Source organism: Melospiza melodia, chromosome 11 (genome assembly GCF_035770615.1).
Source record: "Melospiza melodia melodia isolate bMelMel2 chromosome 11, bMelMel2.pri, whole genome shotgun sequence".
NCBI classification, from domain to species: domain Eukaryota; kingdom Metazoa; phylum Chordata; class Aves; order Passeriformes; family Passerellidae; genus Melospiza; species Melospiza melodia.
In genome coordinates, this window is record NC_086204.1 from 27,841,704 (window position 1) to 27,859,930 (window position 18,227).

The following is an 18,227-nucleotide window of genomic DNA, read 5'->3' on the forward strand; positions in this document are numbered from 1 at the left end:
ACCATGCCAAGAATATGCTATAAAAAGAATTGCTTTTAGTTTAAAAAACTGAGTTGTAAAACACCCATAGAGTTGAAATTGGTCTTAATCTCCCTGAAAATGTCATTTTACATTAGATTCTTGTTTTTCATTCACAATTTGAATCAAAAAGTACTTCTGTTTTAATTAGTTTTATAAATTTGCTGAGCTAAATGAATACAGCAGTAAAATCAAAACTGCAGAAAATGTGGGTAATCTCAGCAAACTGCATTACTTCTGGAACAAATTGTAAACCTAAAAATTAATTAATTAAATTTATTAAAATAATTCTAATTTAATTATTTGATTAAAATTATTTGAAATGCCAAGATGTGAAAACTGTGAATTAAGCTGCCACAGAAAATCTACAGCTCATATTAATAGACTGCAATAGCCCCAGCTACACAATTCCCTGCTCCAGAGAAATCAGCTGGCTGTGTGGAGACAAGCAGTTCCCACGTGGCCAGAGAGAGTGGAAGAGTTTTAAATTCATTCTGTGACACCAACTGGAGACTTTTGTTCTAGATGATAATCTCAGTTTTCTCAAAACCCATTACAGTCAAAGCACAACTTAAATGACACTTCCTTCCTTGTGATGGCTCAGTGTCAAAGCACTGTGAGTGATGGATTAGCAATGTTTGATTTCAGCTTCCAGGGCATTAATAATCATGGGAAATTGCTCTTATAAGCAGGGTTTCCTTGCCCACTGGCTGCTCTGCAGATTGCTAGGACAAAACCCAACCTATAAATGCAGAAATTGTATTTCAGTACAGCTCTGCCAGCTGGCCACTCCATTATGCACCTAATTCCTTCTACTTGGGCTTCTCAGCGGGGAAAAAAACCAAATTCCTAAATTGAATACACCTTAGGAATATCAATTTAATTAAGAGGATGACAAGAGGAGATAAAGGCAGGAGGGTGTTCATTACCAGAATAAATTTCTACCTGCACTGCACTGATACACCTGTCCCCATGTGTTGATGTTTTCTAGTGGGAGAAACCTGTGCAATGCTGTGGGGGACAGCAGCACCACAGGTACCTGTGTGAGCTGAGCCAAGGGGACAAAAATCTCACTCTGAGCTGCAGGAAAGGAGCAGAAGGTGCAAACATTCACACACGCACACAAATTCACATTTTTCACAACACAAGGCTACTTCCATGCTTAAGCTCAAAAGGGTTATGGCTGGAGTTAGTAATTCTGGATTCTGCACTAAGATTACCTGGGAAAGGGGTGCAGCAGGTGAGGAGCTGAGGCGGAGCAGGGGATGGATGAGCCACGGGTGAGGCTCACAGGGAGCCACACACAAACTCTCTTTACAAACTCTCCACACCAGTTCACTGAGCACCTCCAGAGCTCCTACACACCTCATGGATCTCCCTGTTGGCACCAGCATGGTCCCACACACACACAAACAACAGCCCAGCACCCTCAGATGCTTTATTTAAGAACATGCACGCAGACAGTTCTCTAGAAAGCACACTCTATAAATAAAACATGTTTAATAACCCAAGAAAACCAAACAAAATAAATAAACCATGCTACTGACTGGCAACCTCCTCTGCAGAAGAATCTGTAGAACACTTTCCAGGGTTTGCAAAGTGCCTGCCTGCAAAATATTTTGCATGATACAGTGCTATTCCTTAAGCAGCTGTGATGGGCCACATGCTGCAGCAGCTGCCAAAATCCCTGCTGGACAGCTCTCCTGCCCTCCAACCAAACCTGCTCAAATTCAGCTGGAGCCAGGGCTCCATTTTATAACTGCAAGGTATGATTTATTAGGAAAAAATAATGATGACTGTGTTTTCCCACTGCTGGGAGTCAGTGTGGTGCTGGTGAGGTCAGGAATGCCAGGCCAGCCTGTGCCAGCTCACTGCCCAGCCTGACAGATTCCCCACAGGCCATTAAGGGAAGCAGGGAAGCCTGAAGTGCTGAGTGATGCTCTCACAGCTTTATATTTCACTTCTGGACGCTCTTCTCACCTGCAGAATGGAGTGACACGAGTCACACTGAGGTCTGAGCTCATTCTGGGATTTATTTCCAGCTCTGCATGAAGGGCTGAAGCCACCCTGACCTGTGCTGATGCTGGAAGTGATCAGGCAGCATTCCTCCACATTCCTGCTGAGAGGAAAAGGGTGGGAGATGGGGAAAGGGGGCAAATGTCTGGTCCCAGGCAGGAGGGAGGTGTGTCCCTGGGATGCAGCATGAGTGCACCCTGCTGAAAACCCCTCTGAAACTGCTCTGACAAGGCTCTGCCTCTGGAAAGGGGCTTCTCCACTTCAGCTGCTCTGTGTGGGTGGGAGGCTCATTCCTATAGGAAGGGCTGGCAGGACTGAAGCCAAGTTTGTAGGAGGTGATTTCCAGAGTCAATTTGTTCTTCCCTGCCCTTTTTTTTTCCTCTGTATAAAGCTGAGCACGCAGGAGAAGAACCAAATCCAATTGAGCATCACCTAATTTTGCTCAGAACAGAAACTCCCTTTCAATAAAAATTAAAAATCCCTTGTAATTCCATCCATGCTGCAATCTGGTGAATTACCAGAGTGGATTCTGGACAGAAAGCTCCTGCTCTGGGGTGAGCCCTCATTGTTGGCTCCCTTGCTATGCACTGCACACAGCTTGCCTTGTTTCACAGCCAGAAGTGATGCTGCAGCTTTTTGTCCTGCTCTCCCCAGATCCCAGCCCCTCTTCTGCTGGATCTGTAAGTGCCAGCAGGTGGGAAGGGGCACGGGGAGGGAGAGGCTGCCAGGGTGCTCCAAAGGACCATCTGTGTGGGCAGGGACTGCACAATCCCAGCCAAGGACACGGGAACATCTGTCTGCCTCCAGCTCTTCACCTACTGCAAAGGTTACGCACCAGCGCCGTGCCAGCTGTGCCAGCACCAGTTTAACACAAAACACCCCAGGAGCAGCCTGTGGGGACATATTTCTGTTGTCTTTAGCCATTTTAAAAACAGAAAATTCTGCCTAATTGAAATCTGGCGTGCCCTCCCACTTCTCCCCGCACAGGAGGACTTACTGGGGTAACAACAATTTCCCCCACGCTCCTCATGGGTTTTGCTACGAATAAACAAAAGTTTCCTACTCTGCACTTTCCCTTTCCAAGATTGCTGCCAGCTCTGACATTTTTTATATCCCTCTGAGTAACTAGTGCCAAAATTTTTCGTGTCTTTACCAGCAACCACAGCAGCAGCCTCAGAGGACTCCTGCACACAGCAGTGTGAACACACTCCTGTGAGCACAGTCAGAGGTGTTTCCCAGGTGGCATTCAAGAGGAGAAAGATGGAAAGCTGTTTATTTACCTCTCTGGTCTAACATAACCTGGAAGGTTTGGGTCCCATTTTATGTTTGAACATCATGCTCTTAAAACATGTTTTGTTAATACTTTCTGGCCTTTTTAGGCAATACTTGGTGGAGGTACCACCTGAGAAATTCACAGAATCACAAGGTTGGAAGAGACCTTCAAGATCATCAAGTCCAACCCAGCCCCAACACCTCAACTAAACCCTGGCACCCAGTGTCACATCCCGGCTTTGTTAAACACACCCAGGGATGGGGACTCCACCACCTCCCCAGGCAGCCATTCCAGAACTTTATCACCCTTTCTGTAAAAAAATTTCTCTTAATATCCAACCTATATTTCCCTTGATGCAGCTTGAGGCTGTGTCCTGTGGTTCTGTCAGTGCTGCCTGGAGAAAGAGCCCAGCCCCACCTGAGCACAGCCACCTTTCAGGAAGGAGCAGGTCCTCCATCTCAGAGTCAGCCTTGAAATGTGCCCCTCTCCACATGACATTTTTTAACTCCCTAAAGCATCACTTACTGTCATTTTTATGAGGCTTTTTGGTGCCTATTTGTAACTCTCTGCCTTTCCAGGTTCCCTCCCCATCCCTCATCCCCAACGAGCTCCTCGCCGAGCGGCACCGTCGCGGTTGGCACTGCCACGCTCCCACCCCGCCAGGCTCTGCTTTCCAGGGTTTGTTTCCTACAGCAGCCACTGGTAAATGAGGCTGGTGTGACAGGCCACTGGCTGGATAATGAGTTCATTCTCCAGACCCACTGAGAGCAAGGTACTTCCCTGGCCCATCTGTTCTCACGGCACGGCTCCGGCGACGCCGTTTGCACAGAGAGCAGCAAACACCTGGCGGAGCTGCTCATGTGCAACAGAGCCCCTGCAACACACACTGCAAAGCCTCCTCGGCCTAAAAATGGGAAGGGACAGAGCTCTGGGATCACTTCAGAGCCATTGCTGCAAATGCTTAAACTGGGAAAAAAAAAAAAAAAAATTAAAAAAATCAGGAGGATGAAAGCCTCCAGAGGGCTGAAGCACTCTTGTGGCACACTCATAGCACAGGCACAGTGCTGTATCTTGGTCACCTCTATTTCCTCCAGGTTTTCTGAGAGAAATAAAAGCTCCAGGAAAGTCACAGGTCTGTAAACAGAAGTGTTGAAAAGCAAAGATCTAGAGAAATCAGAACAAGAAATGGCACTTTAAAAGTTCATCCAGCCTTGACTGAAACTGGCACAGCTGACCTCCAAAAGGAAAAAAAAACAGTTAAAAAGACTAGGTACCATCTGCAAATATTTCTAGAGGCAAGGAAAACTGGTACTATCTTCAATTTGGAGAAGGGATGAATAAAAAGTGATGGGGCATTGGTCTATTTGAATAATGAGTAATTTAATCAAGATAACGTGGGCTCTGTAATGTCCCACCTCCTCAGTACTAAAGTGTGGCAGCAGATGACTGACAACACCATATTTCAAACTGCCTTAAAAAAATTCCCTTTGTTTTTAAACACATTGCCCCACAGAAGGTGCTGCTGGTTGACATGAACAAGGGGCAGATGTGAGTGATTCATTAATGCCTGGAGGCTGCTGAAGGTCAGCAGAACATCCTCCCTGACATCCAACAGGACATGGTAACCATGAACTCTCACGGTTAGGTTGGGATATGAGCCAGCTATTAGCAGCAGAGCTTGCACCAGGTAAATCCTTCCACAGCTGCCTATTATCCCCATCACATTATTCCTCCTGACAGAGGCAGCACTGCCCATATAGATCACAGGTGCAATCAGTATGGAAATCCTATTTAGATGTGCAATACATTACTGTCTTCTCCCTGGCTGTACTAATGTCTGAATTGAACTGTAATATCTCATGGCTGGAACCTTTCTTTAATTCATACTGCAGACCCCTCACACAATCTATGTGCTGAACAAAGTAGTAAATTCACCTTAACATCTTTATGCTTTCCCATAGTCTTTAAATCATTCATATCCAGACTTCCTGTGTGTTCTGGATCAGGTGGAAGTGTTTCTAGCACATAACTTTTCCATTAATGGTTTTGGGGAATGAACTCTTTGAAGAGGAAGCTCTGTCCTTTAATCACTGGGAGAAAGAGCAATGCCCACACCCCACTGCTGCAGGGTGAGCTGGAGAAGCCCCTGGGCTCTGAGCCATCCTGCAGTGAGGTTCCTCTGGAGAGTGGCTGGGATCAGGCCTGAATGCATCCCTGGGGAACAGCACACACTGCAGATGGGTGGCTGGTGGGATGGCATCAATCTCCCTTCACCTGTGTGCTTCCCTTGTATGGGCAAAGAAGCCTGGAAATCTCCCCTTTCTGTCACAAGGTGTGTTTCTGTGAGTGAAACCCTCCAGATGGACTTCCCTCTAACAACAAATGCAATTATTCACCAAGACTTGGTAAAACCTTGAGAGAAAGTTCAGAACAGGCTCCACTGCATCATCTGTAGGAGCTGAGGGGCTGAACAACAGAGCTGCATGTAGGAAACCAAACACTCCTTGCACTGTACCTGATTTGTGAGACATCTTCCAAAATCAGCTTCACTGAGACACAGCAGGGAAAAACCACTACTAAGTACAGCAAAACACATTAAAACCACATTAAAGGATTTGGAAGAGCTCTCTAAAATTCAGAGAAAGATTTTCCTTTGCGCACCAAGACACTGCAGCCTTTAGGGCATTGATGACACTGACTGTCCCTCTTTTGACAGCTGCACTTTTCTCCATCAACTCCTTTCTCATCCAGAGCTAGAAGGTCCCAAAATCACTGCTGCAGAGGCTGGAGGAGAAAGGGAGTTGTTACACTGTGAAATCCCTCAAGCTGATCTTTATCAAATGTGTTTATCCAGGACAGAAAGGCCCACTGTGGGGAAAAGCCTCTCTGCTTTTTGGGAGTCTGCATGGGCAGCTCTGGAGCCACCACAGACCAGGAACTGCCACACCAAGAGCTGGCAGAAACTGGGTCCAGGAGGCAAACTTCTCCTTTAGAGACTCCAGCTCCCTGGATACCTGGGAGAAGGGACTGTACCAGCAGCTGACTGGGAATTTATCCAAAATTCTCATGGTTTCTTTCACCCAAAAATTGTTTCCAGTCTTGTAGGGCCAAGGAACATTTTGTTGAAAGCACAAAAACTTGCTTTTGAAATAGCAGAATATTGCAGGCAAATGTCAGCATGGTGCAACAGCACAGTGCCACTTCTGTGTGTTTCTTCCTCAGATACTCCAAATTTCTGGCCTGAGTCCAGCCTGTCAAACACAGTGGGTTCTCCCCAGTGCCATGTGCCACCACAGGTCTCTCCCTAACTCTGAACCTGCTCTGAGAGGGTTTGTCCTCCTGCAGTGCTCTCCAGCTGCTGCCTCCAGCCTCTGACCTTTTGAAAGCTACCTGGGAAATCCCACATTTGGTAAGAGACTTTTTAAAGCAAACAGTTTACATATGATTAATTCTTCCTGTAGACCTCAAAAAAACCTCCTTCCTGATTAGCAAAGGTCACTGAATCTCAAAAGTTAATGGCAGACACTTCAAATATATTACAGCCTTTCTCTAAAAAAAACCGAAGTAAAACAGAACTGGGTTTGTCAGGAGAAAATAGATGTGGCAGAAGAAAAGGCAAGAAGCTGGGAAGGTACAAACTGGAAAACTGATAGAGGAGCAGCTGGAGAGGAATAAAGGAAAAGATCTTGACAGAGCAACCTCAGATTCAGAGAAATAAATATATATCCTAAAAGTGAGCAGTGCTGGAGCTCCTGCTGGAGTCACTGGGTACTGGGATATTCCCTGAGTGTTTTGAGGTCGCACTTTCCCTATGAAAGACCCCATGAAAACGTGAAGAGATGGAATCCTCCATCATCTTCCTGCATGTTTCCGTCATACCTTTCTCTATAAAGTAGCCATGACTTTGCTACCCTGACTGATTCATAAAAAATTCATAACTGTTATCCATGCTCAATAATTCCAGTGTTAATATTTGGGTAATTTAGGAGTACCTTTCTCCAGCAGAGTTCAGCCTGTGCCACTGAGCGCAATGCACCGTTTAAGTGTTTATGACTAAAAGTGTTCTCTCCTCTTTTCCTTCCCCATTCTTTTCCTTCCCCATTCTTACCTCCAAAATATTTTCAAAATGTTAATGAAAAGAGGAATTTGAAGAGGCAGAATTACTTCAAGGCAGAATTAAAAAATTATGAAATGCATAATGCCCAATTTATCAACCAAAGCAAACTCTGCAGTACAGACACCCTGAAAGCCCTTCACTCTCTAATCACTAATAGGTAACACTATCAAATTCAGCCCTACACTCTATTAGAATTGCAGTAGAAAAGCACTTAGTGTAATGCCCAAAGACAGCTCACCAAATACTGCTCACTTGGCTCAAAGACAAGGCTGAAGATGTTAATAATTTGAAAGCTTCCTTAACCAGTGTGCTTTATCAATATGCTCAGAAAATGAAATAAAATACCTACACACAATTTCTGTAGATTTAAAACAAATCTGACTTGTATTCAGCCCAAGAACTGAGTTCCCAGATTTGTGAATTACCTGTGGATACCTTTCTGCTGAGCCCATCATCTCCCCATTGCAAACTGCAGGAATCATTTCCATTCCTTCTTTCTGACCACATTAATTTCAGGCTTGCTTGTAGCAGGATTTTTTTTCTATGTCCTCATTTCCTAATTCCTCATTTTCCCATCAGTCTCCCAAGCACCACAGACATAGAGTGTTGGCAGAGCAGTGATGAACTTCATCCAACCTTCTCTCTCAGTTGTGCCTTCTTTCCTTGACCTCCTCCAAGGGAGGAGGCAAAGACACCAAACCTCTGTGACCAGGTCCAGTGCTCATGTCCTTGCTTTTCATATTATTTTCTGCCTCAAATTTCAGATTTCCTAGGGATTTCTTACTCTCCAGAGTAAATATCACCAACAGAGCATCACTGTGAAGCACCCAGAGCTGGAGCAGAAGCGCCCAGCTGCAGGCAGCAGCACAGTTGTGACAGGGGGATGTAGCAAACACCGAGTTTACACACAGACACAGACACTGTGAGCTGGTGACAAGCAGTACAAAGACTTATTTGATGCAAAGACAGAATGACTGCATTGCTTATGTCAAAAAAAGATCAGTGGAAGCATAACAACAGAGCATTCTGCATGCTACACACACCGCATAAAGCACAAAAAATACTCTTTATGTTCCCTGCGCTTTTCTAGCCTGGTTTCTCAGGAAAAAAACAAGAGCTGTGCAATTGTTCTGTCACTCATTGCTTCCCCAAATAACTTTTGAACCTGTTGGCTGATCTCAGGTTTGACAGATAGGCTGAGGTCTCAAAGGGATCACATTCCTATCAGATGCGTGAAAATAATAGAGACTCAAACCGGCGCCTTTGCCGGGCTGCCCCCCGTGCTGTGCCTGCCTCTGCTCTCAACCCCAGGGGTACCAATTAGCCCACGAGCCAGAGCAGCTCTGTGGAGCAGGGAACAGCTGGGGCAATGCTGGAATTCTTGCTTACATCTTCAGACAGAGCTCCCAGCATCGGTGTGTGTGCCACAGGACGCGCCAGGAGGAGGGATCAGCGCTCCAACCACGGGACACAGCGAGGTGAGAGCTCACATCCATCCTCCTCCAAGCACAGAAAGGCAGAGCAGAACCCCAGAATGCCAGTGCTGCCAGCCTGAGCTGGCCTTGGTGTGTTTGGGGCTTACTGTGTCCTCCAACCCCAAGTCACTGATGGTACCAATGCCCCAAGCACCGCCCTGTCCTCCCAAGCCTCACCAATAAATGAAAATTTCTTCCTCTCCTTCCCCTGCCTGCTCCTCAGCAGCAATTCAACCTCTGAGCTCCTAAAACACACTTGCATTTTCTTGCTGGCATCACCAAAAAATAAGAGAAGTGTTGCCTGGCAAAGAGTAAGATTTCTGTTCAGTTTTAAGGGGATGTGTATGACAGGGAAGTTACAGGACTCTCATTCTAATAGCCAGTGCTGCTAATTAAAACTGTTTTGGAAGATCTGCAGCCAGCATATAAATCACCCCTCTATATGCTATAAATAAGAGGCAGATACGGAATTGAATAGCTCCCATTTGTCAAGGGAATGAAGAGATTTGATTGTGTCTTTTTGAATAATAAATCCAGACATACCTAGCAGGGCACGGAGAGTTGCTCCAAGTGTCTCTTTTATCAAACAACAATGATTATATTATAGGGTTTGCATTATGGGCCATCATCCATTTCTCTTGTTTTCTCATTTATTGCTGACATCCTCCCTCCCAGATGAAGCATTTTGCTCTGCACAGAATGTGTTCATGCAAAGATTTCAGGAGCAAACACCACTGAGTGGCCTGATGCAGGGTGCACCTACCAGGATGTATCACAGAGCAGAAGGGAGTTTTTTAGGGAAACCAAGCTGTGGAAACCTAAACACACAGGTTTTTCACCATAAATACACAGTTTTTTTCTTCCATCCTTTTTTTCCACAGCATTTCTAAAGGACACTCAAAATCCACTGGGTATCAGACAGAGGAGAATCAAATAATTCTTACTGGCAATGATGTCCATTTATACAAAACAATGCAGAGAACCAAATATAAAATCATGAAGATCATCTTATAACATCACTGAACAATGGAAACTCCAAAGGCATCCACACACAAAAAGCCGATTCTTAAAACTAATAATAATAATAATAAAAATAATGATGACAATACCTCTCTCCTGTGTGGAAATCTCTTCCCAACCATGAACACTACATTCCATTCACAGCCACCATGTCTTTCTCACTGGAAAAGAAAAACAAACAAATGGGCACCAATTAGAAAAGGGCATTTATTAATGCTAAGTTCAGAGTAGCTTCAAATTTTGCACATGCACTCATAAAACAGAAGATTTAGGATTCCCTGTCACACGGGAGGCTGCAGAAGGTTAATTGAGTTCACTGTAGAAGTATCATTACCTCTATAACACACCTAAGGAAAAAAGCACAGCAGTCAGGTTATGAAGATAGATTTATTTTAAGCCTTTAAAACTATCTGTCAAACTTCTGCCCTCTAACAGGGTGAGGATGCCTCTCGCTTTGTCCCTAAATTCCAGTGCAGCTGAACAGCAACTTCCACAGCATTTCCTTGGCTGTGGTTTTCATAGATTTCCCCCCTGTCCCACCCACTGACAGACTGAGACAGAGAAGTCATGACCTCTGGCATCTATTCCCATTTTCCCAAAGGAAAAGCATTCTCTGGGGTGGACCACAGGATTTCCTCTCCCCTGCTGAAGGAGCAGCTGGAAGACAGTGGAACCAGCTCAAAGGGCTGCAGAGAAATTCCTGTGGGCTGTGCCTTTATCTTTGCTTCTGCTAGGGCTTAAAGTAGAGACAAATAAGGGGGAAATGTTCCCATCTGGGCTCCCTCATTCTCCCTTCCAAAAAGGGCAGCAGCTGCCTGTGGTCCCCTCAATATCACTGGGACAAACAGCCTGCTCTTCATCTGCTCAGGCTGGTAAAGCTCTGACCTAGGTGTGCTTATTTTACCAACAGTAACTGTAAATTGAGATTATTTTATTATTTTGGGGTTATCTTTGACAATAAAAAGGGAAAGACAGCACGGGCTGAAAGGATTTGATGGCTGCACAATTATTTTGAGTTCCCAGCCTGCCTCCCTATGTGCTCACCTGGCTGTCTGCCCTCCCTTCGCTCCCTGGAGCTTCTGAGCCCAAATAATGTCCCGGGCACCACAAGCCAGGCCATGGCTCCATGCCACCAACCCTGCAAGGACTTTGCAGCCACTGTTTTGTGCCTGGTGATGACACAAAAGCCACTGCAGAGCAATTCTCAACGCAGGCACACGCACAGCGCGAAACGGGCAGATTGGACTCGGAGCACAAAGAGGATAAAACATCATTTTAACAAAATCCATTTGCTCAGATGACCCCAACTTGAAATTAAGGTGTTAAAACCCAAGACAAAGCGGATTCCTGATTGGCAGCCAGTGATGTCAGCCCTGCGCCAATTACAGAGGGAATTCATGTGGCTGCCTTTAAAAAGAAATAATTCCCTCTGTGATACAGCAATAAGACATTGCAGACAGCCCATTTGCCGGGGATTACGCGGCACTTCTCAGGTAGTTAAAGTCACTGAGCCTTTTGACCTTGTGCCTCCTAACACTACTGGAGGCACAATCACCCAGGGACGCGCTGCTTATCATGTGTGTCTTATCGCTTAAACAAAACCCAGCCACCCAGCAACCTGAGCCCGCCACCCCGGGCTCTTTCCCTGTGAATTATTGCGCCGAAACAACACGGACATAATAAACAGCGCTATTTATTAGCTTATTCTATGATTTCAGAGATGACTACACAGGCTGAGAAAGTGGAGGAGAAAGTGCCAGGCTGGAGTGAAAGCATTTCTCAGGTCACTGCCTTAAACACAGATTTTTTGTGCTATAGCAATGCTTGTGCAGGGCGAGTAAATCTTTGCAGGCTGCGGTCCTGGAGTGGCTGGAATTAATCGTCCCTCCAGATGGGATCCGAGCTCACTCACTGCCACAACGTTCAGCATGTAATGAACACCAGGCAAGGTGAAAATTGATATCAAGAGCACTTCTAAGAGCTAAAAAGTTAACACCTAAATAGGAAATCAATACACGCTGTAAGTATTGATCAGCAGAATAGAAACCCGCCGGTTTTCGCCTCCGCTGAGTGGATGCTGTTGGATGTTGAGCTGAAGTTCCACTGAAACACTCTATTTTAATAGTTATTTTTTTAAAAAAACACAAAGCAATCCAACCTTATGGAGTGATTATCTAACTTAATGGAGTGATCGTCTAACCCTTCCACAAGTGCATCCAGGAAGGTGCAGAACAACCAGGAAGGTGCCAAGCCAGGTGTCCTCAGTGATATTTTTGCTGTCCCTTAGCTCTTGAAGCCAATATTTTGTCCTCAAGACCAACAGAAGCAGGCAGAGCTGGGGAGCAGCACCTTTGAGGAGGATGCATGGCCTTTGTGGATCTGTGATGGGGCAGAGAGTTGGAGCTTGCTGGGCACATGGAGGCCCAGGTGTCACCTCTGCAATGCAGTTCAGAGCTCTTCTTACTGTGCTTGCACAATTCACCTCTGCTGCCCTGGGAAGGGGAGAAGGGGATCTCTGCCCAGTGCCCTGCTCTGGTGGGACACAACTCCTTGGGTCAGCAGAGGGTGAAGAGCAGCTGCAGAATGTGTCATCCCATGCTGGGTATCTGCTCAAAGCAAGCTTTTCAGACACGCTGATGAATGGAAGAGCTGTGAAAAACAAATGTCTCATTGTTCGAGTCCTCCAGCCTGCGAGGAAGCAGGAATTTCTGCGCTCTTACATCAAAGAAACACTTGACCCTATGTGATCAATTCCTCCTCCTAATTATTAAGTGCTGAAAGACCTGAACTTCTGAGAAGTCTCTCAGGTGAAAAGGGGCAAGAATATCTCAGAAAAGGTTAGAAAATCCGTACTTTTCTATAAATATTTGTTGGTCTGCATTCCTTTAACTTTGCATGATTAAATACAGCCTGCTTCTGTTCTTCCACTTTATCCTCGGGGGAAATTTATCATCAAAATTATTGTACAGCATTCATTACTCTAGCCTCATTTAAAACCTTGCCCTACTTATTATTTAGGCTGCAAAAAAAAATGTTGCTTTGTATAGTATTTCCTATAATAGTCTCAATCATTACATTTAAAAGATTGCTGTAAGGCAGCTTAGCCTGCATTAGAGGAAAATAAAGTGGGATGCCATAGTTAAGTGTTACAGTTCTAATTCAGCTTTTGTTTCCCAAATCATAACAATGCAACGTTTCAGTTCCTTAAAAGGCTCTCGCTGTTCATTAGCAGCATCCAGGACTTCAGCCCCTGGAATTCAAAGGGACATCCAGTGGTTCTTCTCCCTTAAAAATGGTGGGGAAAGGCAGAGGGATGGGAAGGAATGCAAGGGAGGCAGGAGGCTCCATCAGTTAAGAGGTGGGGCTGTCTTTTAAATCAGTGGTGCAGGGAACACAGTCAGCTGTGACAGAGCAGCGGGGAATGCAAATAAATTATGTTTGTTTAACCCTTACTCCAAATCTCTGTTTAGGACAGAGAGTCAGACACGGCTGTTGAAAAGAAACAAATACAGGGTTTAAATGGCAGGAAAAAAAATTAACTTAAATCCCAGTAATGCCACATGAAGCCTCTTAATTTGGGCTCCTTCAATAATGAGACTGCTCCGATGCTGAGCACCACTGCTGGCCTTTTAGATAACACTGTATTCGTGTTTGTCTAACCCTTCTGTGGCCCAGAAAAAGCACAGCTGGTCCTGCACTGCACATCCCTGCTGGGGAGGGGATCAGGGAAAAACCATCTCCTCCCCATTGGCATCCCCACCGGGATCTCCTACACGGGCTGCAAAAACAAAGACTTTGGTTTGACCACATCAAACTCAAATGGAAAGCACAGGGTGGGCAAAAGCCACTCATTAACACAGCATATTTTTGGAGGTTATACCGTGTATTTACTGTTTAGGTTGTTCTGTCCTCCCTCACTGCCTTCTCTGGACCTGACTGACCTCAGAGGCTTTTTGCTACCCCAGCCCTGGCTGTCCTTCCCTCTCTTCTCCATCCCAAAACCAGAGACCTACAGGATTTAGGAACACACAAGGAACCCCTGGTTTAACCCTCTGTGATGGCAAAAATCCCCCAGTTATTCCTAATCTTCAGGATTTGATTCCTGACTCTACTTTTCCCTTTCACCCACCCACCTTGTGTTTCTGACTGTTTTCTACAAGGGGCCTTGCAAAGACCTTTCAGCATGGTAAATAAATGAGATAAGCCAGTTCCTCTCTCTTCCTTTCGTATTGACAAGTTCAAAGACTTCCAAGAGATTAAGAGAGAAAGACTGTAAGTGACCTGCTGGGTCATCAAGCCCAGGCTTTCCCTATCACTTCCAGCCATATCCTACACTACCTTTCTACTGGATAAGCCTGATCTTATCGGCGCCTCCCAAATGTTTTCTTTTTTTCCTTATCATTTGAACCAGTTTACGAGGTACAAATGAAAGGCTTAGTGGTCTGTAACTGCCCGGATCGTTTTCTTCCTGGTGTCACTAGAAGGCACCTTGTCCTTTCTATCCACTGAGCACACACATTCCTCATCACCCACGGGAAGGGAAAAAAGAGAGGTGAGTTTTGGTGGAAGGAAGAGAAGGGAGCAGGATGGTGGAGTTAATGTTCATACAAGACGTACTGCCAACTCTGGTACGTGCAAACTGGTGGAAAAAATGAAAATTCCTGTTTTATCATAGAACCACAGAATGGTTTAGGTTGGAAGGAACCTCAAAAATTCAATTCCAGCCCCCCCTGCCACCTTCCACTGGAGAGAGTGGTCAAGGGAGGGATCAATACTTTCCTTGGCTATTATTTTATCATTAGACTTCACAGATAAATAAATATTATTTTATTTTCTACCACTAATTGTATGGATTCAGAGCTAATAATGAAAAATATGCAACACCCTGCTATTTGTCATGCACCAAGCACAGCTTTCCCATCATTCTGGTCAGCAGAGGCTGCTCCTGATGGGTAATCTGGTTTTGGAAAATCCATAATGGTAAAACACCCCTATCACCACAAAAGGGGCTTTCCCAGGAAGGGAAGTATTTTGTGCAACCTCTCCCCAATCATTTAGATGCAGAAAAATCTTTAGGTCTGTAGCTGGCTGCAAAAGAGCATCAGAGACCTCGCCCAAAGGGAGCACCCTTAGGTTCAGGACCAGGAGAGGTCAAACCTCGCTGCAGTTCTCTGGTCATGGGTGATTTCCAGGCAAGCAGAGCCACTGTCCATTCACCCACAATGTGCTGCACAAACCCTCCAGGTTACAGTGCTCACACACAGGGAGCACATTGCCATCTCCTCTGGGTCCCCAGTAGCCAAATCCTCCTCTTACACACAGCAAACACATCAACAGGACACGATTTCCCCTCCTGAAGCTGATGTGTGAAACACTTTGGTGCAACAAAAACATGCCCCAGAACAGGGGCAACCTTAGGAGTGTGCATGGCTTGAACTGCAGAGCACCCTCTAATGCGGCAAAAATAATGATTGGGGTGAAGCTGAACAGATCCTCAACACTTAGAGAGGAAGGGGAGGAAGAAATTTCAATTTTTTATTTTTTTTTAGTGATACATTAATTCTACAACTTGCCATACAACCTTCTTATCTTCAGAAAAAATAAGCATACTGTTTGTTTTCTGCAATAAATTGGCACTGCCCTCTCTTTTATGAAACAAATCTATTTGTACTTGAATATTCTGAAAAACAAACAGCAAAACCCTTACATAAGCATTTAGACCAAAAATAAAAAAAATTAACCAAAACACTTTCAACCTAACATGACTCCTATGGAAAGCCTATCTGTTATGGCCTGGCCACAATCCCCCATTCCCAAACATCCTGCATTGCTGGGCAGGGAGGAGGTACAAGAGTTGGGCATGAAAAACTGGACTTGGGCGACTGAGAAGAAGTAGAAGCAGGTGTATTGGTTTTAATCTTTGTTTCTCACCATCCTACTCGGGTTTTAAGTGGCAACAAATCAAAATATCTTTCCTCAAGTCCAGTCTGATTGTATCGCACCATTTCCATGTGAGAGCCTTAACAATGCCATCCACCTCCTGACCCCTTTTGCATCAGCAAAAAGGAAAATCACCAGCACTGAGGGGATGGTTGGGGGATTGTCAGGTGCTTGTCAGAAGGTGACTCACAGAAATCACACACCTCCTCCTCCATCTCAAACCAGAAGCAATGATCTGCCAGGTTGGCAAGAGTCCTTTCTATCTCAGAGCTTCCAAAAGAACTGATTTTCAACATTTTAAGCAGAAAGGTCCAAGTCTCTAACTTGAAGGGATATATCTTTTCCTGTGCTTCTTTTTGCAGATTTTACAATAAAACAAGGTGGACCGACCATCAAATGCTTGCTGTGCTTGAGGTGGCTGATTTTGACTCCTGAGTAGCTGGATCTGAGTTTCTGTCAGTTCAGTGTCACTTCCCTGTCCCCAGCCCCTGAGTCTCTTATCTGTTAAAAATGAAAGGTTTGGAACAGGAGCGAAGGTCATCTCTGCCTGTGCTTCTGTTCCACAGCCAGTGTTGTAGAACAAATACTGATGAGGATCATGATGATAATGAGGAAAATAATAATGAGCATTGATCTCGATGGAGATGCTCCTCTGTTCTACCCAGGCCACTGAGATGAGACTCAGGAATCCCCAGACATAAAGGATGTGTCACACTAAACTTTAATTAACAGCAAATCACAACCCAAATGACACATTCCCCCCCTTCACACTCTCAATTTTCATAACTGACTTTTCACAATGAAACTCCAGGGGACATTTGAAACTAGAGAAGAAAGCAAAAAAAACACTTCTGCCTCCACATGCAGCTGGTTACGCCGAGGGAGCCATCCAGCCATGATTCCTCTCTGATTTTGCACAGCAGGAACCACGAGCAGCTTCAGCCTGGCCCAGGGAGAGACATCAGCAGGGATGAGAGGAGAATTAGGTCTGCTGTGCTCCAGGGGGACACTCTTGGCACTGAGATATTTCACAGCTTCCCCTGCTGTGACTCCCTTTGTGTCACCAAGCAAACCCCACAGCTCCACTGGGAGATGCTTTTCACTGCTCCAGCATTTTCCCCACACAAACAAATTAACCTGGTCACTGTGAGGGACAAGACCTTGCTGGCCAGGTCCCCTTGTTGCCAGCATGGGGTCACTCATGACATCATGGCATAAGCAGCTCTACAGATTTCCAGGGATGCTCCCAACTCCTATCAGGATCAGAAGAAATCAATGCTCAAAGGAAAGTCATGCAGCTATAAATAACCAAAAAGTACTATTCAGGAATGAAATATTTACTTTTTGGATATGAATTTTGCTGGTGGTGTTTCTGTAATATAAATATTTTAGTTTTGCTTTCAAGTGCCTGTTTTTTTAGTTTTTTTCCCAATAAATATGAAATATTTTTTGATTGACACACACTATAGCTGTTCATACAAGGCACCAAGCAGGCAAACATGGGTTCCCTTTCTGTCAAAGCCTAAGGGAGATCTTGTTTATGAAAAGTGCAACATGAAGAATTCTTTAAAAGACTTTTTTTTTAATAACTACCATGAAGTTGTTGACTCATTTTATGGACTAAGTAGGAGGAAGTAAGGAATATCTCAGGCAATTCCATGCATTTATATCCATTACATATAAACTCATTTCATATTGATCATGGAAAGAATAAATTGTTCAGATTAAATCAATCTCCAGCAGGATAAGGTCACAGACTTGTGCTATTAACTGCAATTGGCCACTTAAGGAGAAGACACCAGCAGAACAGTCAAAAAAGCCAGGTACATCTTCCAGTGATAACATATCCCATAAATACTCCCCATGGAAAACTTCATGTAAAGGCACAGCTAAATTCAGAGTACAGCAGGAAATAGATAATGGGAGTTTCAGAGTTCCATGCTGTTGTTCAGCCATCTCTCCTCCCTGCAAGCAGCTTTTACCCAATAAAGAACAGATCTGAGACCAGGAGATGCAGCTGATGAAGCAAAGATTCAAACCAGAAGGACACAAATCTGCACAGCCCCATCCCTGCTACATGGCCCTGCATGGGCAGAATCAACATTTACAGCACTGGCAGCAAAGGATTCCTGATCCTACCTTTGGGAGAAATAAATAACCATGCTTTAAAAACAAATAAGCAAGAAATAAAAGGCCAAGTTTGGATAAAATTCAAGCAACACCAGTCCTGCAAATTATAACTTAGGCAGCTCAGAGTGCTGCAAGACAGGGATCTGTAACCTAATTGAAGTGAATAGCTTGAAGTGCTCTGCTATTAGGGAATCAAAGCTCTGGCATATCTGCTGCAGTGTCTGTGAAACAGCAATAA

At 44.8% G+C, this 18,227-nt stretch overlaps 1 protein-coding gene across 13 annotated transcripts in view; it reads right to left on the reverse strand.

Moving 5' to 3' along the window:
* The window catches only part of DAB1 (DAB adaptor protein 1), a 417,660-nt gene that overhangs the window by 201,899 nt on the left and 197,534 nt on the right, over positions 1 to 18,227 (reverse strand). For 11 of the 13 annotated variants that reach the window (XM_063166198.1, XM_063166199.1, XM_063166197.1 and 8 more), the window contains exon 1: positions 7,850 to 8,286. The gene's annotated coding sequence lies outside the window, so the exon portion shown is untranslated. Of the gene's footprint in view, positions 1 to 7,849; positions 8,287 to 10,008; positions 10,081 to 18,227 lie in introns of those variants that run through there. The other 2 variants (XM_063166192.1, XM_063166188.1) reach the window with 1 other exon arrangement.